Source organism: Lynx canadensis, chromosome B1 (genome assembly GCF_007474595.2).
Source record: "Lynx canadensis isolate LIC74 chromosome B1, mLynCan4.pri.v2, whole genome shotgun sequence".
Taxonomy (NCBI): Eukaryota; Metazoa; Chordata; class Mammalia; order Carnivora; family Felidae; genus Lynx; species Lynx canadensis.
In genome coordinates, this window is record NC_044306.2 from 12,120,926 (window position 1) to 12,143,714 (window position 22,789).

Consider the following 22,789-nt stretch of genomic DNA (forward strand, 5'->3'; position numbering starts at 1 on the left):
TCTTGTGGTTCATCAGTTCAAGTTCCACATCGGGCTCTCTGCTGTCAGGGCAGAGCCTGCTTTGGATCCTGTCACCCTCACTCTCTGCCCCTTCTCTACTTGCACAAACTCACTCTCTCTCTTGCTCTCTCGCTCTCTCTCTCTCAAAAATAAACAAACTTTAAAACACACACACACACAATCTACCTTAAAATGGAATTTATAGTTTATAGCCTCAAAATGAGAGAGTAATTTTGTTAATTGCCTTGCTAGTAATGTACCATTGGAATTTTTTTTTTTTTTTAATTTTTATTTTGTAAAGACAGAGACAGAGTGCAAGCTGGGTAGGGGAGGACAGAGAGAGAAGGAGACACAGAATCCTAAGCAGGCTCCAGGCTCTGAGCTGTCATCACAAAGCCCAAAGCGGGACTTGAACCCACGAACTGCAAGATCACGAACTGAGCTGAAGTCGGACGCTTAACTGACTGAGCCACCCAGGTGCCCCTAAAATAAATTCTTTTTTTTTTTTTTAATTTTTTTTCAACGTTTATTTATTTTTGGGACAGAGAGAGACAGAGCATGAACGGGGGAGGGGCAGAGAGAGAGGGAGACACAGAATCGGAAACAGGCTCCAGGCTCTGAGCCGTCAGCCCAGAGCCCGACGCGGGGCTCGAACTCACGGACCGCGAGATCGTGACCTGGCTGAAGTCGGACGCTTAACCGACTGCGCCACCCAGGCGCCCCTAAAATAAATTCTTTAAAGCAGGGGTCGGTCAACAAACTTATTTTGTGAAGGAGCAGATAGTAAATATTTCAGTCTTTGCCATGAAGTTTTTGTTGCAACTACTCAGCTTTGCACTTGTAGTGCCCAAGTGGCCATTGACAGGAATACCTAAACGATTGAGTGTGGCCATGTTCCAATAAAACTTTCTTTACACTACCAGGTGACAGTCTGAATTCGGTTCATGAATTGTAGTCTGCTGATCTCTGCATAAAGAATTATAGTCTTATGTAAGTACAAAAAATGAACTGGTCCTGGAATGAACAATGAGGGGTTAATGAAATCTTTACCAAGGAAGTGACATTGAAGGTGAGATGTGAACAATGAATAGAAAATAATTAGATGATGTGTGAAAGGACAGCTTTTAATAGATACGTGAATCGGGCACCTGGGTGGCTCAGTCAGTTAAGCATCTGACTCTTGATCTCAGCTCAGGTCATGATCTCACGATCTGTGAGATCGAGTCCTGCCTCAGGCTCTGTGCTGAGTGTGGAACCTGCTTGAGATTCTCTCACCCTCTCTCTCTCTCTCTCTACAACTCCCCTATTCACGTGGCACTCTTTCAAAATAAAGAAATAAACATTAGAAAAATAAAAATAAAGATACCTGGGTAGCCATATTGCAACAAGTTTATATTATTATTTCCACTTTACATATGAGGAAACAAAGGCTCAAAGAAGCAAAGTGACTTACCCAATGGTTGAGTTGGATTCCAATCCATATTGTTTTAATTCCAAAATCTTACCATTTTTTTTTCCATTTGATCACACTGCCTCATTGAGTACAACACAGAGACATATGCAAACATAACTCCTTTCCTCTTAGGATTTTGCAATTCATTACAAATTCTCTGGGACGTACATTTATAGGGTAAAAATAAAAACTTTAAACTCACTTTTGACAAACCTTTTTAATTTCCTGATGTGGCAAAGACCAAGAATAGATTCATGAGGGAATGTTCACAGGAAACTTTGTAAAACCCATTTGTTATATTTCACCACCAGTAACTCTACACTTAATATATCACAAAGCAAACTTTCCAGAGGGACAGAACCCCATCGGTTATTCCAGAATGGACTTGAGCCCCAATGTCTGGAATGTGTTTTATTGATTGCTATAAGGTAAAGCACTGAGAGATTTACAGAACGGAGGTAAGAAGAGAAAAATAAGTATCTTCTGAGTAGAGCTAATACGCAGGAAAAAATTGACTGTTTTAGACTCTATGAATAATGAAATATGTTTTAGAAGCACAAAGATATGCAGGTGTGTGCTTGTGTGTGATAGTTTACATTTTACTTTCTTGTCTTAACTCTGACCTAATAAATGCCTTTATGCATATTGATTGGACCTGTCCCTAATGGACTGAATGACATTTTGTAATGTCCAAGCATCCTGTGAACTCTTTTGAAAGTGTTAGGTAAAATTTTATTTTAAAACATAGTTAAATAAAACACGGAAAGCAATAAAGAACCATATAATTTGTAAATACTTATTTTCTGTAAGTGTTAAATGACATTTTAATATAGTATCTTTAGCTGACACATTGAAAAAGAAGCATTATATCCTGACAGAACCAAGAAAAACCTGATTTCCATAATTAAGGAAATGGAAAAGAAAGCGAGAAATGGCTCTTTTTTTTTCTTTTTATAATGTACAAGCTGGCCTAAATACATGCCTGGAATGAGGTTAGATTGACTTTAAAGCAAACGTTGCTTTTATTCAATTTGATCAGAAAGAGCTTAGATGGCTGTGGATACGAACAAGGAAAGAAGCTATAAATTCTAAGAATTGTCATTTTCTAGTTAATTCTATTCTGAAATGAGGTTTTTCTTAGCTGTTAGGAAAGAAAGGGGCCATTAACTAGGCATTAACAAGCAATTTCCAGTTCAATTTTGCAGATAAAAATGTTTGATTAAAGATAGTGTCTGTAGATATTTAGAGGCGTCAGTAAAACCAAATGTCAAACTTAAAGGGAATTTTTTATTAGGAGTTTTTCTCCTGTCCACTCTACTTGATTTTTTTATGGTATAGTTAGAACTTCTTTTAGACAGAAAGTATTTAATGAGTGTCAATTAATAAAGAAGAATGCATTGAAATCTATATTCCCATGATGGTTATTTTCTCTCTAATTAAGAGAAAAATATTCTCAAAGATCTAGTGTGTGAAAATACAAATATATAATGAAATATCACCTCTACTTCATTTAAGTTGATGTAAGAGAAAATTGTTTTATTCCTTTATTCACATATTGTTTTACCACTTTAGACCAAACAATTGCTTTAGACCACCAACGTGACATTTGTTTCAAAACAGTGTTATCGCTTCTCTACAAGGATAATTTTATTAACCTACAAACTCTTCAGTGAGCTCCATGAAATGGTTTCCAGTTGTGAAAATGGAAAGCAAATTCTCTAAATGTCATTGCACTGTCCAGAAACTCTGACCTCCTCAGTAATGCTTTGGGAGACCAAACTGACTGTAGGAAACAAACAGAAACTGTATAGTTAGAGCAGGTAGTGATTTTAGTCTGTTAGCATTCTACCAGTAACTCATGAATCCCATGAGAATCGTGAGAAATGACCCTAAATATCTATGGTGAAATCTCTTATGACTTGAAATATAGAAAATACAGGGGTGCCTGGATGACTTGAAATATAGAAAATACAGGGGTGCCTGGGTGGCTCAGTCGGTTAAGCATCTGAATTTGGCTCAGGTCATGATCTTGCCATTTGTGAGTTCGAGCCCCACGTCGGGCTCTGTGTTGACCGCTCAGAACCTGGAGCCTGCTTTGGGTGCTGTATCTCCTCCTCTCTCTGCCCCTCCCCTGCTCATGCTCTGTCTCTGTCTGTCTCTCAATAATAAATAAACGTTAAAAGATGAAAAAAGAAAGAAAGAAATATAGAAAACATTAATCCAGCTGTTTCAAAAACAAAATACCTCTCTCAATAGGTTTTATCCCTCTGTTTTCATTCTGTATGCTTCTCTGATAGGTGTATTTAATTGCATGAAGCTGGATTCTAGCCAGGCACAGTAGTAGAATTAGCAGAGACGGTGAGACCACTCCAGGGATGAACCCATGACTTGTTCACCTGTAAGACCTGATGCCTGTCATTGCGCCTGACACACAGCTGACATCAAACAGCCTTTGTTCTTGTAACAGGAGCACTCGTTCTGGTTGAACCAAAAAACTCTTACCTGGCATAATGACAGTGATGTTAATACCCACACTACTACCACTAACGCCGATGACGTTTGGCTTTACTGGCGTTTGGTAGTAAAGTTTGACATTTGGTTTTACTGATGCCTCTGTTTGCTAGACGTACACACTGACCGTCCTTCATTTTAGCAAAGAATGTTAGTAGATACGGTTGAAACTGTGTAAGAGACCATCTTTAATCAAACATTTTTTATCTTTGGTTAAATTGTAGTAGTTGAAAATGATTGAATAAGCTTTCCTTTGTGAGTGTAAACCTTTGCGAATTACACGCCTGATGCCCATTGCTCTACTTTATAGATTTTGTGGAAAAGTTGGTAAACAGAACAATAAAATTACTCCACTTTTTTCCCTGAGGTAAATCTTTAGTCCCCAAGGCTTAAAGCATACTGCTACCACTGGATTTCCTTTTCTCTTCTGCATGAAATCTGTAAGTCAATAAATCAATTTCAGATTTGCTCCTATTCTTTGTTGTTAGGCTAGGTGCCCCCCTTTTAAATAATAGCTAATATATATTAGAGTAGATTGACATGATCTGGTATATTGATGGAAGTATCCAAATCCTTGTGTGTAGTCCTTTAAATTAGAAGAGAATGTTCTAGAAGTGGCAGTGTGCCATTTACTGTTTCTGCCCTAGCCCCTTTGGACTCCCTAAGCTGCGGTGCATTTAATTGGAGAGACTACTTGGAGATACTGGGTGCCATTAGCACATGGAGAGGGACACAAGAGACAAAGAAAGTTTTCAGACTTCTGTGGACTCACTGGCTAAATGTAGCCACATGAACAAAGACAAGCCTAAGAGTCACCTGGCTAAGTTCAGCCCAGATTGATGATCTGTAGTCAATTAAAGTGGTTTTTGTTTTAGGCAACTAAGTTTTGGGGTACTTTCTTACACATCGACGATCCAAAGTACTAAGAAAGACCTGAAGAACCAGCAGAGTTAGCTGAGGAGTTACAGGAACTAAATAAAGACAGAAGGAATTCATTTTGCTCAAAGGAAACAACTTAAGCATAGTTCTTGGGTGAGGGGAAAAAAAATCCATGTGCTTGATTAAAGAAGAGTGAGAGTGAAAGCGCGCAGGAGAGGGAAGGAGAACAGAAGGAAAGGAGGGAGGGAGGAAGGAAGAGAGTGAGAGAATGAGCAAGCAAACAGCTAGTACGACTTGAATTTAGGGACAGGGAGAGTGGCTCAACATGAAGCCAGGGAAATAGACAGGGGACTAGATCATACAGGGTCTGTAGACTTAAAGATTTTGGATTTATAAGCAATCAAAGGGTTTTAAGGAGAGGAGGGACTGTAAGGCATTTTATGTCTTAAAAATATGACTCGTGGGGTGCCTGGCCGGCTCAGTAGGTTGGGCATCGGACTCTTGATTTTGGCTCAGGTCATGATCTGAGGACCCTGGGATGAGCCCTGCATTAGTCTAAGTGTGGACCCTGCTTGACGTTTTCAATCTGTCTTCCTCTGTCTGTCTCTCCCACTCATGCTCTCTCTCTGTCTAAAATAGTGTGTGTGTGTGTGTGTGTGTGTGTGTGTGTGTGTATAACCTGAGTGCCTGTATAGAGAATGGATGGAGAAGAACCAAGGGTAAGTAAGATAAGTGAAAGGATCTCACATTATTTGAGGGTGAGAGATGGCAGAGACTTGGAATTTGTTGAGAGCTGTGTGGTGGGTAGGGGGGGCAGGGTGTGGGTGGTGAAGTAGACTGATGGGAAACGTGTGTTTTAGAAAATTAATCAAATGATCTTTCCAAATGGACTGAATATGGTTGGTGATGGAGAGTCAAGTATGAATGATGATGACTCCTTGATTTTCGGTTTGTGCAAATAGTTTCATGAAGGTGCCATTTACTGAAATGCAGAGCCCAGGAATATAATAGATTTGGGGTAGGTATTTGGGGGAGGGTGGTTCAGATACTTGGCCTTGTAAAATCTTTTTTCTTCTTTTTCTTTTTTTTTGTTTTTTTTTTTGTTTTTTGTTTTTTGTTTTTTTTTTGAGAGAGAGAGAGAGGAGGAGGAGGACAGAGGATCCAAAGGAGGCTCTGTTGATAGCAGAGAGCCCAGCGTGAGGATCCAACCTCAAGATCATGGCCAGAGCAGAAATCAAGAGTAGTCAGTGGCTTAACCAACTGAGCCACCAGGTGCCCCAGCCCTGTGAAATCTTTTTAAGGCGTCTGTGAGCTGCCATATAGAGATCTCAAGGAAGCATTTGCATGTGCATACCGTGGCTCAGAGGAGAATTCTGGGGTGGAAATATGTAGGTGGGTGACAGGCATACAGATGGGATTTGAAGCCCCTGGAGTTGAAATAATGCCCTGGAGGAGCATGCCAGGTAAAAAGAGGAGAGGATCCAGGCTTAGATTGTGAAGAACTCCATTTGCCCATGATTGAATTCAGGAGGAGGATGGGGAAAAAAATGAGCCCAGACGTAGTGGTCTGAGAGTATGACAAGAACAAGAACAACATAGTGTCCCAAAAGGCAAGAGAAAAGTTTTTAAAAAGATAGGAGGTTCTTTTGGCAGGTCAAGTATATTGAAAGCAGGAGTTTGCACTGGGTTTAGAAACCTGGAGTTCATTGGCAATGTAGGGAAGAATCATGGAGGCCAGTTGGGAGTGCGGACTGGGTTGGACTGGAGTCCGGTGTAGAAGATGCATTATATGTTGATCAAACTTTGAGAGACGTAGTTCTGAAGGAGGTGGTGAGTTCTGTCACAAACTAGAAGAGGGTGTGGGGTAAAGCGATGACTATTAAGATGTTCAAAATACTAGTTTTAAATTGATGGAAAGTGCCCACTTGACAGGAAGAAGTTGAGGGTGCAGGAAGGAGTGGAACAAACAATGGAATAAATAATGCCGAATACTTGTAGAGAAGCTGAACTTCCTGTTGTCTCCTTGTCACCCGATTCAGGAATGTCTCGTGCCTTCTAAAGGCCATGTATGCTCCTGCCTTAGGCCTGTGTAGTGACTGTATCTCCTGTTGGGACACCTCCCAAACCCCTGCATGACCAACTCCTTTCTCTCCTTCAAGTCTCCAGGGCTTTCTTCTCAGAGAGACCCAACCTGCCTACCTTGTGTAAAATTTCCACCTGTCTCCCTTCTCAGAAACTCTAACCTCCCTCACCCTGATCTCTCTCTCTCTCTCTGTCTGTGTGTGTCTCTCTCTCTGTCTCACTCCCTCCTCTCTCTCCTCTCTCTGCAATGTAATTGACTAGGTTTACTCAATAACAACTATGATTTTCTTATTTACTATTTAATGATATTAAATAATATTACTTATTTTACTATTTCCTCCTTTACTAGAATTTAAGCTCCGTCAGAATAGGGATATTTTTGTTGTTATTCTTTCTTTCTTTCTTTCTTTCTTTCTTTCTTTCTTTCTTTCTTTCTTTCTTTAATGATCTGATCCTTCTAGGTTCTGAGATCTTCCTCTGCTACTTTCAGGCTTAGCAAACTCTTCTGTCTGGCCCTCAGAAATGTGTGTGAGAGCTGAGTTGAGGGAGGTGTTCACAGAGCCTCTTATTTAGCATGCCTTCCTCAAACCTCTTCTCATTGTCCTTCCACAGTCTACTACCTCTTGCTATCCCCTCCCCACATATGTTCACCCAGCCAGTGAGACCTCCTTTATGCTATAATAAACAAACCATAGATAGAGTGGCTTATAAACAACAAACTCATTTCTCACGGTTCTGAAGTCTGGAAGTCTGAGATCAGCGTGCCAGCATGGTCAGGTTCAGATAACGCTCTTCCAGGTTACAGATGGCCTCCTTTTATCCTCACATGGTGGAGAATAGAAGAAAGCACTCCGGTGATTCTTAGGCAGGCACTAAGCCCATTATTGGGGTTCCGCCCTCATGACTTCATCCAATCCTAATTACTCCCAAAGGTCCCTCTTCCTGATATTGTCATATGGAGTTTAGAGGCTCGGCATATGAATTTTTTTTTTTTTTGCGGGGACACAATTACTGAGCCCCTAACAGTACTACCCCATATTATCTCGTGTGGAGCTTGGCATACCCTCCATGCTTTGTCTGCTCTATCGCCTCCAAGAATGCTTATTTTCAGGAGCATATGAGAGAATCTTAGAATACAGGTCCTATCTCTTAGTAGGCACCTCATTACAATGGCATTAGTGGGTTTAAGGAGTGTCTTCCATAACAGCTAGAAATAAGCAAGTGTCTATTCGTAGTGTGTGTATCTGTGTGTGTTAGAGAGGTCCTGGTGATGGTGCTGTTAATTCAATTCTTAAACTGTGAATACCATCCAACAGTATCGCAGTACTATCGAAAGTGACTCAGAAGTAATCATCATTTGTCTTCTCTCACCACAGAGATAGACCATTCCAAAAACATCTCTTCAGCCTAACTGATTTCCTCAGACCTCATGGCCTCTTACCTGTTTCTCTAATATATGCAATAATGTGTCTCCAAAATAACAAAAATTGAGTACTCCCAAAATATTGAACCTGGAAGATGCCACTTTCTTCATCTTGATGGACCTTATTTTTTTTTGACCATCTAGGTTATGCTGTTCAAAAATTTGTGTCCATATGTGATGAGAGAAAGACAGACTGATTATTTTAAAGCTTCTCTCATAGTGAGTGAATCTACTCATAGGTTGGCATATAGACCAGTCTAAAAGAATAAGATGTCTTTCCTGACAGAGGTCAAGAGAAGAGCAGATTAAATGGCTGAAATGCACAGGTCTTCTTGACCTAACGGTGAAGGAAATGCATAGCAAAAATTCAGTCTCCCTTTGCCTGAATTAAGTTGATAGTTTGGAACAGGCATGCCTGAGTTCATTTGTGCAACTTGGTTCAAAAGTAAAGGAGCATAAATAGAAATAATGTATTTTGAGTCTTTCTTGGTTGGGGGAGGCAGACTGTAATAAAAAGAAGAAAAAGGAAACAGGTGGGCTGGGATAAACTCCTAGGGAATCATTTATAGAAGTAAAAATGGAAATTAGAAAATATGTATAAAGTGTAAAACTCTATGGACAACTATACAACCAAAAAGCAGAAACCAAGGAAAGGCAAAACCAAAAGCTTTCTCCCAGGCTTTTGGGAGTAACAATCCACCTGGAGGCACAAGATTTGAAAAAAATAAATGAATTTGTGACTAAATACATCCATTTCCAAGGGAGGGTGACAAATACTCATAGAGAAGGTAGAGAGCATAGGAGACTTCCTCTTCTAATTTGCGTGGATCTGTTCTCTAACAAAACTCCTGTGGCACCTTGTCAAGGATTAAATTTTCTCAGGTTTGAGAATTAAGAAAAAAATAACAGTAATACAACATTAAAGCCTTTAGGATGAATTGACTTTTTGCAAAAAGTGCTCCATCGGCAACCAGGGGCTCTTGTTTTCCATATACCCAAGTTGGGCCTGGATCTGTGTCAAATGTGCAATGAAGGCATCTTCTAGGGGGCGAGAAGGATGGGGTGTTTGCATCCTCTTGGCCGTGGCAACCTGCCGCCTGGAAAGAACTTTGCTGGGAGAGGGGACATGTGCTTCTCACATTGTGTAGACCTAATGAAAGCTAGAGTCTAACCCATAGAACTCTGGGAATGATCGTTCAGTAATTCTGAAGTAACGGCTAAGAGGGTCTTTCCTAAGCTCTTGGGTAAAGAGACCTCAAAAGAAGCCACGGAGGGTCTGTTTTTTCCCTTTCACATTTTGTTTTCTTCGGTTGTAGTGATAAAATGGTCAGGTAAGCTGTGAACATCTATTTTACTGAGTGAGCTGGATCTGGAGGGGACAAGACAGGAAACAGCTTAATTGTGTTCACCACTGACACCCTCTGTGTTGAATCGTTCTTCCTTATCCCCAGATGGAACCCTGAAGCAGGTCACTTGGTTCTTCTGGTCACCTTTAGGTTCTAAACGAACATTATTGTATCTTATCTAAAGCATGCCCTTCTCTCTCATTTGGTTTAAAATTTCTCCCTATCCCCAGATTTGGTCAAACTCAGGCTCTCAGGAATGTATACTGGGCACAGATACTATGGCTGACTTTTCTTTGTCATGTTCTTCTGTTCTTCCTGATCTTCTCACTTCCTGTGGCTCCTTCAGTGCTGAAGATGGGGGAGGGAAGAGGCAGCGGTGACCTCCCTCCTCTCTGTTCTCTGGTGTGGGCCATAACCACTCTGGCTGGTCCCTGTGTGTGGTTCACCCCATGTAGGCTTTTTAACTTGGGGTTTCCAACTTCTGAGGGGTTCTTTTTTAACAAGTCCCTCTGAGGACAGCTCAATTCTAACTCCCCTCCATGGCGTTCACTTCAGCTTGATAAATCCGGGAAGTGTGGGCCACCCCCTCCCAAACCTTTCTTTGTATTGTGCCAACAGAGGGAACTCCGGCAAACCTTTTGTCTGGGCGGGCATTTCCAGGGAGCACTGGCCTCTACCCCACATCCTTGTGGGAGAACAGGGCAAGCTCTCAAATTCTCTCCTCTGAGCTATGTTCCGGCCCCTTCTTCAGGGGAAAGCAGACATCTCTAGGTCAGCAGCAGACCTGCTGGGGATGGAAGTGTAGCTGTTTCTCCTGACAAACACTCCCAGTTATCTGCTTGGTATTCTTGAAGGACCCTCTCATTTGACTTGCTATGGTGGAATGAACATCTCTACCCACCCTCACTTGATTACGTTCATGAAGTCGGGTGGTATATACAATATTTGAACACCTCCCTCCAGAGAACACCCCTGTTCCCCTAATCTGTGGTCATTCTCCTTACCACCTTAGCCTGAAGTGAGTGATAGACCAGGTCATCAGACCAGATCATTTTGTAGTCGGCTTCGGACTCAGCTGACATTCCCAGACAATTCTGCTATGCTCCAAAGTATATCAGAGCATTCTACAGCGGCTTCATGGTTGGGTGAGACCATCTTGAGGTGGAGACTTTTTGGGTTGAAGTGAGAAAGAAGAACGTGTGGCACGTGAGATCGGGCTTGAGAAGTGGTGGATACGTGAACGAGCTTGAGAAGATTGGATGGACGAGGTAAGGTCGGAGAGAATGGAATCCTGCAAGGTTGAGTTAGGGAAGTAAAAGCTGCAAAGGAAGAGCCATGTGCTCTTGTGTGTATAACATGAGAAAAACCTCAGGGTAGGATGATGACTGAGAGCTAACGCATGATGGTGATAGTGGCTGGTATTTTTCACTCTGCATTTTACCACAGTTCCTAGGACGAGTTTTTAAACTTGGTACCGAAAAGCAAATGAAGCCTGGACAAAAGAGCTTCAGGCTACTGCCATGTAGGGCCAGAGGGGGGACATGGCACTGGCCGGAGGATCCGTGAAGTGGGGAGCCAATCTGTCTGGTTCACAGATGCCTCTCAGGGGCCTTGAACAATGCATGCCCCCTGATAGATACTCCATAAATACCCATCAGATTGAAGCGAATGCATTTGGTGAAGAAGATCAATTAACAGGCTATCACGGCATTAAAGGGGCAAAAAATAAAGAGCTCGAAACAAGACTGGAGAAGGATTGGAAAAGCAACTGGAGAGTAGAAATATTTTCATTCTTCACATGCTTCTGTTACTGAGTGAAAGTTGGGCAAAAAGATCAAAATAAGGGTTTAGGACAAAAACAGAGATAAAGACAGTATTGAAGTGGGTATGTTTTCAAGGTAATTAGAGACATGGTAAGATTATAAATTGGATAACTCAAACTTAAATATAAAGAACAAAGAAAGATGAAGATAGAAGTCCTGGAAACCAGGAATTTTTTGTTATTGTCGTCACATTTTAGGTAATTGAAGAGCTACCCTGAAGAATAAAGAATAAACTAAGAAAAAAAAAAAAGTCAGCTTTTATTTAGCCAGCCATATTCAGGGAATATTCACTGTGCATCAAAGAGCATATAAAGCTCTTTAAATATACTGGCTAACTTAATTGTCATGATAGACATGAGGCAAGAACTAGTCTTATCCCCGTTGTTCAAATAAGGAGTGAGTGCTTTGTCCAAAGCCATATGACTACTGCATTGGCCGCGGTGAGTCCCACTGAAGCGTCTGTGTTCTGATTCACTATAGACTGTAGCTGGTTCCTCTTGGTAGGTGGAAGGCATAGACCACAGGCAGAGAAGAGGAAGAACAGGAGTGGGAAAATACAAAACAACTCAAATCCTGGTCAAAAGGCGAAGGGAGGTGCCTGGATGGCTCAGTTGGTTAAGTGTCTGACTTTTGATTTTGGATCAGGTCATATTCTCAAGGTTCCCGAGATAGAGCCCTGCCCCCGCTGTTAGCACAGAGCCTGCTTGGGATTCTCTCTTTCCCTCCCCCATGTGTGCACATGCTCTCTCTCTCATTCAAAAAGAAATAACCTTTACGACAAGGAGTTTGAGGTCATTAATAATGAGATGATTTCAAACCATATTCCAGGAAGATTAGAGGGAATGGGTAATGAGAAAAAGACCTGCTTGTCAAGAAGGTCATTCAGCAGAGCAACCTCAGGAATGTCGGGGGACGCAGTGGGCGTTTTAGCAAGTTCACCATGCTAATCAGTAAAGAAAAAGGGAGACTGGAAGGTGCCAACCAAAAGGCATAGCGGGATCAATGGAAATTTTTCAAGAGTTGGAAGGAGAATATATTTGAAATTCCCAGGGATAGAGTCTATAGAGGAGAAAAGATTCAAAATGATGAAGGTCAAAAAGTTGAGGGGTTAGGTCCTGGAAGGGATGGCGTGGGATGGAATCCAAAACATTGATGAAGATGTGAAGAAATTGTGTAAAAATTCTTCTGATACCTTAAAAAAAAGTTCAAATGGTTTACACAAGCCTAATTTTTAGGAAAAGGGCATGTCGGAAGGAATTTCTGATGGGGGAAAAAACCAAATTGGAATCACTAGTCTCACATATAAACAGTCCATATTACTGATAGAATGAAAATTGGAACCTGCAACCTAATGGTGACATTGCAACCTATTTCGCAACGTATCCTTCCAGAACTTCACTGCCAAACTTGTGCCATCATGGGTAGCTCTGGGCAACTGAAAACCTTCCCCTAGAGGTGGAAAACTCATTCTCCTGAAGAGGCAGCAATGTATCTGTCATGAGGACAGGTTGGGTTCGTAAGAAAGAAATCATGTGATCCAAGCACGTTCGGGTGCTTCACCTGGGCTCAACTGGCACCTTTGCTCCTGCTACGGAGAGAGAAAAGGGATCAGTGGGGTTGAATGTAACTGGTTTTGTTCCAGATGGAAGTAAGTCAAGGAAAATGGAGCACCTCTCTGGCCAAGCTAAGGCACACTCGTACATATGCAAACTCAATACCTATATTATATACCTATTTATCAGGTACAGGCAAGACAAGTATCAGATATTCAGGAAAATCATACGAATCTGACAGAATTTATTCCGAGTTTGAATCTATAATTCAACTTTAATGGAATCACAAGCAGACATAATAGGTAGTTTTTTTAAAGGTGTGTCTTATGCAGGCCTTCAGTGAACCCCGCTCAGAGAAAAGCTGTGGACTAGAAACAGTGACAAATGTGTATCCACGTGTTTTGAGATATGAAGCTAACGTGTGGGTCATTTTTATCATTTCTCCTCTTTAACTGGCTCTTTATTTTTATTTTATTTTCTAATAAATGTTTATTCGTGTTTTAGATAGAGCACACGAGCAGTGGGGGAGTAGAGGGGTGGGGGTGGGCCTGGGATCCAAAGTGAGCTCTGCTCTGACGGCAGAGTCCGATAACCGGGCTTGAACTCATGAACCGCTAGATCATGACCTGAGCTGAAGTCAGACACTTAACCAGCTGAGCCACCCAGGTGCAACTTCTCTGGCTTTTTAAAGTCCAACAACTACAGCATTGGCTCAATCGCATTGGACAAGAAGACTTCTGTTAACCTTTATAGTGATTGCAAATTAGGGCATCACTTTTCAAGGTTTTTGTTGCATTCATTAAAAGGATAGCATGGTTGATATATCACCTTGAACTATAAGAGAAAACATACCGTTGCATGATCAACTCTGAACTAAGTTTTTCTTCCCTTTATATTCTTGCAAAACTGACAAGTTGTTTGTGTCGGGCACTGGGATACGAATGAGAATTAATAAGACTCTTAATCTCAAGTAATTCATAATTTTGTATTTATGTAAGGAGTTTTTACTTGGTAGATCATACTGTGTCAGTGTATTAGTCTGAGTCTTCTGAGAAGCAGATGCCAAGAAGGAATAATATGTGAGAAGACTTTATTTGGGGACACATTGAGTTTTGGGACTGTAATGTAAGTCTGACCCAGAGGTAAAGAGAGAGGAGGAGGTTTCTGAGGTCTATCAAAAGTTTAGCAAAGCTGCTGGGAATTCTGAGTCAAAGTTGGCCATCAGGGGAGGTTTTGCTCTGTCCTAGACTCCAGCCCTCCTGGAGTTAGAGATCTGAGAGGGGCGTTCTCATGGCCACTGTAACCAGATTCTCGACTTTAAAATTTAAAAAGTCGAAATAATACATGCTCATAGAAACTAGGAAAACAAGCAAATGGTATTCCCTAGCTTCCTTCCTCCCTTGTAACCCATTCCCCTTCCTCTTTAGAATGATCTTTGTGGAATGCAAATCTAGTTACTAGGCAGATCTCCACCGCCTTTAGCAGAAGATCTAAACTCCTTGATGTGACTCTGGCAGGCTGTACCCGCCCCCCCCCCCCCCCCGCCCCGCTTCTCCACGTTTGCCATTTGATCCCTGTTTATAGTTTCCTGAAAGCTTTGCTGTTTCCTCTGCGCCTGGGCCTCTCATCATGGAACTTTTAAGGTTTAACCAAGCGTCACCTTTCCCAAGAAGCCTTCTATCCTTTCCTCCCTCGTTTTAATCGCATATATTCCAAAGTAGTCCTGTTTCACCCTGTAATTACCTCGAAGGTATGTCAGTTTGCTGACTTGGTTTCTCCCACCAGACTGTGAGCTCCCTAAGGGTACAGATGAGTTCATTTACCGGGATCGTGCCCAGCACTGTGTCTGATAGGTAGAGGCTGAATCACTGGTTGATCAGTAAACGGATGAATGGGTGCATGCATACGTGCTCCTTGCCAGCCTGAGAAAACAAGAATGTGTCCAGTGGAATGTAGGGAAAATATATCATTTGTTAATGGTGGTTATTATTTCCAGTTTACGAAATAAATTATTCTGGTTATTATAGTTCATAGTAATGGCGGATCTTCCCTAAAGAAAAAAAAAAACAATGCTGATACACCCCTCCGCCTTTTACGTCTACAAGTGCTTTCCTGGAACACTTCATCCACATCCTCCCAACATCCCTTTGACGACTTAAGTCTCTTTTAGCTGATACCGTGAGTCCATACGTCTCCGTCACCGTGTGTGGTAATTCCTACTGAGCTGGGGAGGAGGCTGAGGGAATGGTACTTTGGTCACTCCCTAGACTCCGTTGCCCAAAGGGCAGGCCGAGCCAACACTTAAATTCACAGTCTCTCTGTTCATAGGTCCCTCCCTAGTCTGTCTTCCAGAGCATGATTTCTGCGTGCCCTGGAGGTCGAACAAATTGAACTGATGATACGAAGGTTTTCCTTCTCAGTGGATTATTAGTGGCCTCATACACTTAGCCCGTTGCCATCAGGCGACCAAAGAGGTGGGGGGTAGGTTGACGGTGAGGAGGCTGGATAGATTAAAGCACGCTCCTGTTTAGGTGATTCCAATCAAAGATCTGCGCTACATTCATAAAGATTGTATTTGAGGGCTTTTTAAAAATTAGTTTCAATTAGTTAAAAGAAAAAAAAAAGAGCATTTTGTCCTCGTCGTCATCGTTGAGCAAGTGTATTTTATTTAGGGGCTCTATTCAGCTCTCCTCTCCACCCCGCCCTACAGCAATAGCCAAAATAGGTCATAGGCAATTATATATTTCTGTGGTAAAAGCAAAAACTATACCCCTTGGATACTTTTGCAGTATTGACCGCATGGGTAATTCTGGTATAAATGTATTCAGTAGGCAATGAGTTGTCCGGGAGGGAAATTAATGATACGGCATCATGGTATGTCGAGTGAATTTAATGTATTCATTCTATTACTTTTCCTCTTAATGGGGATCATTTGAAGTCAATAGTAGTTTCATTTCAAAACCTGTGAATTCTCAAATCTTCTAATTTAATTATGAAATTGAAAGAGATGTCAAATCATTTTGAGTTTACATTTATACAAAGTAAATAAGGGTCGCGTGACTCGGGTGATAAATGACATATCTTTCAAGTGTTTCTAATTAACTCCATGCTCACATTTGAATTCTGTATTCTCAAATAGTTGCAATCATTAATGCCGTATTTCCACGATACTAGTATCTGTTAGAGCATGTGTGTTTTCTCCACCTCTTCTCCTAAAGCTAGAAAAGCCAGGCTGTTGTGCTGTAAACTTTTATTGGCAGGGGTTCATAATTCAGCTGTAAAATTTCATGCTGGGCTGCAATTCAGTTCACAAGCCCTATGCCCTGAAGAGCTTATGTTACTACAAAAACAATTGTGAAAATCCATTTTTTCCCTCTTTTTAGGTGGACCGGAAAAAAATGGTACAGTGAGAAATATTTAGCTTTCAAAGATACACTTTCTAAAAATAAAAGTTGGTGGATAGAATGATCTCCTTGGCACTAAGCTCTCAGCCCTTACCCATCAAAATAACTATTAGATGATACCAACAGAAAATTTACACTTTCAACAGGTGCAACCCGCTCCGTGGTACTCAGAGTGCAAGAAATGTCACCTTTCTTTATTTTTCTAAGTCAGATTAAATCCACTGTGAGGCTGCTGTCATCGAGGTTGACAAGAAGTCCAATATCAGTCAATTTGGGGTGCCCTCTCCCGCCCTCAGACTGCATTATGACTCTGGGGCCAAGGCAGTCCAGAAGAGCAAAGGGCACAAAACTAGGTACCTGGTGGCTTTTTGATCCTTGTGCAGGCAGACAGTTTTACTGACAGAATCACCACCACCCACCTACTACCCCAGCCCTCACCACTCCTGCCAGGGTCAGTAATGACAACTTTGATAAGGTTCCTCAGTCCCCAGGACTCACAGTCCCATCCCCATCTGAGCTCTCGACATTGCAAGTAAAGGGATCAAGAATGGGTTCAGGTCTCTGACCCCGAAGGACCCCCGAACACTTGTGTGCCTCCCTCACCTCCCCCTCTCTCCTGGTTCCCCAACATCCCCTTTACCCAGATTCCAAACTATTCAGATCAATTACACCTCATTAGCTGTCTATTTTTGGAGAATACAAGCTTATTCTCTTCTGACTCTGAACCACAAAACCTACGAGGTATTTTGACCTTCTCACTGTTACTAGGGAAGAAGGAGGGCTGAAGAGAAAGGCAGGAAGGAAATTGTTTGCCTTACTGGTTTTCCTATGGCTGGAAAAAAGACAAAGAAAGAGAGAGAGAGAGAAAGAGAGAGAGAGAGAGAGAGAGAGGGAGAGAGAGAGAGAGGAAGGGAGGGAGGGAGAGACAGAAGAAAGAAAGAAAGAAAGAAAGAAAGAAAGAAAGAAAGAAAGAAAGACAGACAGACAATACCAGCTACATGTTCAGGTTGGTTTTTAAGAAATCACTCTGCCACGCAATAAAGTTCTATTTTGCTTTAATATTCCCAGCACTGGGTGGAGACCTCTCTTAAGATCTAGATTGTGGTTTTAAATTTGCAACTGCTTAGCCTCTGTCTCAGGGTATGTGTTCTTCATGTACGCTGTGAGAGGTATGATTTCAATATTCTACAGAATCAAAGGTCAGAATCCTGACCTAATAATCTTTTGATTTATGAAGCACTTAAAAGACAGGTTAATAATTTCTGAGTTGTATTCTGTTTTAAGTTGTTCTTCTACCTGGATATTTCTATCATCGCACACAAATTTGGAAACAGACAATAGTTTTGATAAAATTCCATCGTTCAGGTTACTGCCTTGTGTCAAGATCGCATGAGCTGCTCTGAGAAATATGTGAATGTCCACAAAGACGTTCTCAAAAGCTTGGATGTAGTCCTTTTCTTCTAACTTGGCAATGTCCCACAGGTACGCCTCAGCATGTCTGTGACACCCATGTGGTGTTAATCTGTCAGGTTCTTTTCTCTTAGGGACTGATATGCCAACCGGCAAGTGAAACCCTCCCCAAAGACCGGACGGCTCGTTCATGATTTGGAACTTAAAGCTTGTTGGTACTTTCTTCCACTTAATTGGCCAGTGCATCTTCCAAAGCTACGCTCATTTTGAAAGAGAGAGAAGGAGAGGGAGAATGGACACTTTAAATTCAGAGGTCCCCTCAAAAACTGAGAGACCAGATATGGCAGATATTAATTAACATTAATTTATCATCTTGAATCCTCCAACTTTTAGTCCATTCTAGGTGATAAATTACAATGGGCCATTAAGAACAGAACCGGAAACAGAGCTGCTATTAACACACACTGCCACATCTTGAGACAAGAAAAACGCTGATTTGGAGCACATTAAATGAAGGGGGTAGAGGGAGCTTCAGATGGGTAGATGTCCTATCCACCTGAGAAGCAAGAGGACGTTATACACAGTGGAAAATCTTGTGTGAGCCCATCATTGAGTCCATCAGTATAACTGTTTATCTCCCTGTAGTTAACCTTTCAGTCTTCTGTCTATAAATGTATTTTTGGATAGCCGATGCCCGGGACTATGGGGAAGAGCGCAGGCTGCAGGCACCCTTCTGCTGGCCCCACCTCCTCACCTTGCTTCCCCCTCCCTATAGGCACCCGCCCCCACACTTGGTGAACTTGGACGGTTGCCCTCACTATGGTTTGATGTTGAAGTTGGCCAATGAGGGGCACCTGTAGGAAATGGGAAGATGAAACCCTTCCACTGAGGTCACCCGTCCCTCACGCCGACCTGTTACACAGCCCACTGTCGGCTTGCACCTTCACAACGAGGGCAGTAGAGGCCTCTGTTACTGTTTTTGTATTCTTCACCATCATGGTGGCTTTCCTACCCTCTACCCGCTTGCTTGTCAGTAGATTTTGAATTAAACTCGCTCAGATGATCCAATTTTAGTGTGCCATCTGTTTCTACAGGGACCTTGACTGACATGAGCACTAAGAGAGGCTTTCTGGAACAACTAAATGATGAGCCGCAGCTTGAAAGAGTTAGACATGCATGGGTGGGCAATCAGCTGGAACAAGAAGGAACAGGGAAAACACCGTTTAGGAAGAAGGAGCAAGGTGTGCAAACCCGGAAAAGCTATATTTAGTCAGTGATTAAAGGATAAAATGTATTGCTTCAAGTGCGTGTGATAGGTTGCTCTTTCAAAACACTTGCCTATTCTCAAGTCCTTCCATAGTGAAAGTCTCAAACCAGCATCCTCTAGATTTACGCGGTTACACTGAGCAACTAACAAACATACCACCAGGTGGCGCTCATGCAGTAACTTTGGGAAACCAAGCAGCGGTGAATGTTAAAAAGCCGGATTGGAAAATATTACTGTCAAACAGATGTTCTTGTCTTTGATGCTGTATCTAAGTTAAGGTAGGAATGATGAGGTCGGAAAGGCTAATAAATTTATTATGTGGTGGAAAAGTTATTTCTCCTTGCCCATGAGACAGAAAAGCCATTATTTTTAAAGCACGATGCTAGCTGTACTTTGTTCACGGTGGCACCACATTCTCCTAATCCTTCTCGTACTTTTGTTATTCTTTGTGTGATATGTGTCTTTGGTTATGAGTAAAGAAGAAGAGATTATAGTAGTTGCTGGAAGCTGACTGCTTAAGAGTTGGGCACATTTAAATAAATCTGTAGTAGGAAAAAAATGCTTTGGACACTGATTATCTGACAGTGAATAAAAAATGTAGACAGCGCATTAATGCAAAGAGGCAAATGATGTGCGAGAGTGGCACTGCCCGAAAACAAAGCAGACAGTTTGACAAAAGTGTTTTTTCCCCCACTTTGATCAAATAGACGAGAGCAGCTTTGCATCCAGCTTGTCAGAGTGCTGGATCTGTTTTCCATCTCTCTCTATGCCTCTTCTCACCCAGTTCCCACTGTTCTCTCATCTGGGTCTTCTCCCTGCGATAACAGGCTGTGAGTAGACTGAGGTTGCTAGTGCCCATATAATGAGACACAAGATAGAAATGTCTTGGGCTCTGGTTCTTTTCTCCCATCTTCTTCTTCCCCGGCTACAAGGTCCGCAGACTTTCCTGCAGAGCATTTATTGCAGCCTATGGGATGTCAGTGAGAGGAAGTGGACAGCTGACTGCATAAATGAATTCCTCGCAGACTGATCATCAGGGTTAAGGGCAGACCCTCAGTATTGCACAACCAGAAACTTGGTTACTTATCCAGGCCCAGTGGATGGACTCGTGTGCAGCGGCCATGAGTTTGGAGAATCAGAGGCCGAAAAGGAAGGTAGGAAGGAAAGAAGTGAGAGGCTGGCATATGCCAGAAAATGCACGTACGTGACTTCAGGAGACATGATTAGCCTGAGACATGAGATTTATCCTCTCCATTTTAGTGATTAAAAAAAAAAAACAAAACAAATGGAGAGACAGGAAGTTCCAGTGTTTTTTCGCATTATCTTCCAACTATAAAGAGATCAGAGACAAAGACAAAAGAAGTATGCTCGTTAAAATCTCACATGACTGGTACAGAAGTGGAAACAGGTAGCGGATTGGATAAATCTGAACTCTTCTTGCCCAGAGATCACCCTTTATGGTATAAAGTCATTTATAAAACAGAGCTTATGTGGCATCTGGGTGGCCCAGTTGGTTAAGTGTTCAACTTTTGATTGTGGCTCAAGTACTGATCTCACAGTTCCATGAGTTCAAGCCCCATGTCAGGCTATGCCCTGACAATGTGACACCTGTTTGGAACATTCTGTGTGTGTGTGTGTGTGTGTGTGTGTGTGTGTGTGTGTGTGTGTATAAATAAATAAATAAATAAATAAACAAACAAACAAACCTGAGCTTATAACCAAACTGTATTTTGTCTAAGCAAAGATTTGTTATGAAGGGAGAGATATTGTCCAGATTTTGGGTTAGCCCAGTGACTTAAATGTGCTCAAAATCTGTAGACACACTACTCATGCTCATTGGACAGGGGTATGTCCACTGCACAGGAAACATGGGTGGTCTCACAGGGTCCTGTGCTTAGAAGGACTCGTGCTTAGTTCTTCCTCTGCTCTTGCCATCTTGAAATTCTTAGTAATTTTGAAAATGGATGCCTCTCCATTTTCATTTTGTTTTGGGCCCTGAAAATTATGTAGCTGGACCTGCTGATAATCAGGGGATTTTGTTGTTTTTTTTTGTTTTTTTTTGATTACTGCTGGATAAACACAGACACTTCCTATTCTCCTTGGTCCATTTTGTAAACTTTCAGACTGTCACCCCCTCCCTTCCGGCCCCAAATTTAGTCAGCGAGTGATTTCCTCAGCTACATTGTGTGGAATGTGACAGGTGGATTGTCATTTACATCATGTTTCTTTGAAATTCTGATTCCTTTTTTCATCTGATAAATCCACATGAAGCATCCACTCTATGAGAGGCGCTGGCAAGTCTAAGGCGATTTCCCACTTCCTGCTTGTGGCACTTTCCTCAAACTTCCCAGAAGAAGGGAGTCAGTGTCCCTACTTGTCTCCCCTCTCAGAGAATGACCTTTTATGATCTTGTCCCTCAGCACTGAGAGCATCTTACTAATTCCCCTTTGCACTGCCTACAATTACCACCAACGCAGCAACTGCACTGTCATCTGAGAAATGAACCCCCATGGAAATTGCCATCCTTGCCCAAGGCTAAAAGATTTCTTCTGGCAGGTCCTGGTGGATTTGTGAAATATTAAATATGTTCCATATTCTTTGTACATGAAAAAAATCAAATCTGAGAAATCTCCTTATGTATTAAGTATCTGTTTCTACATAATGTTACACTTGGCACTGTTGTAGAGGGCTTTAGTTGTCGTCTTATTTCTGTAGAATTTGTCAAAAGTAGATCATGAGACTAAAAATACCTGGATTTAAAGACAGCATATACAAAGATAAAACAAAACAAACAAAAAGAACCCCCCCCCCAAAAAAAAGACTGTTCAACAGTGCACAACAATGTACATACTTGGTGTCCATTTCAAGAATAAGTACATTAGTAGAGCAGTGAAGAGTGAGAGAGCCTTAAGTGGCTAATGCTCACACCGAATGGTGCAGAGAGAAGCTATTAGACCTTTTCCAAATAGTTCTGGAAGACGGTGAAGAGGAGGTGGGATTGTATGAGCTATTTGGATGATGAAAGAGAGATAACTTGGCAGACAGAAAGAGAGAGCTTTCCAAGAATATGGCACAGTTTGGAAAAGGCTTGTGTAGGATGACTGGGTGATTGAGATATTAAGCCAATTGGCTTGAACTGACTGGGGGCTCATTCCAAGGAAGGATTTCAAATTTGATTCAAAACAAAATAATGACTTTCTGTAGCATTATTGTGGTAACTAACTAAATGGATAGATGATAGATAGATAGACGGATAGATAGATCAATCAAATGTACACTACACAAATCAAGACCCAAGTTATATAATACTTAGAAGAGTGAATCTCCTGAATAGTCATAAGAATGTGGGGCATGAGACTGAGTGGCCTCAGCTACCCTCAGGAGTAAACACAGATAACCCTGTATGCTCCACTCCATAGAACAAGAAGCAAATAGTTAGAATGGCTAGAGCGGAAGAGAGGAGGGGTATGTCCTTGTTTCATTGTTGTGAGCAAAGAGAATATGGATGTTAGCCTTGGCGTCTCCGCTATTATCTTCGGTGATGTTTCCATGAGCACTTGAGTTCTGAGCAAGGATTCGGTGGGCTGGACCTTTGGGTGTACCATCTACACGATTGACTTTAAAACCTAAGTATGAAT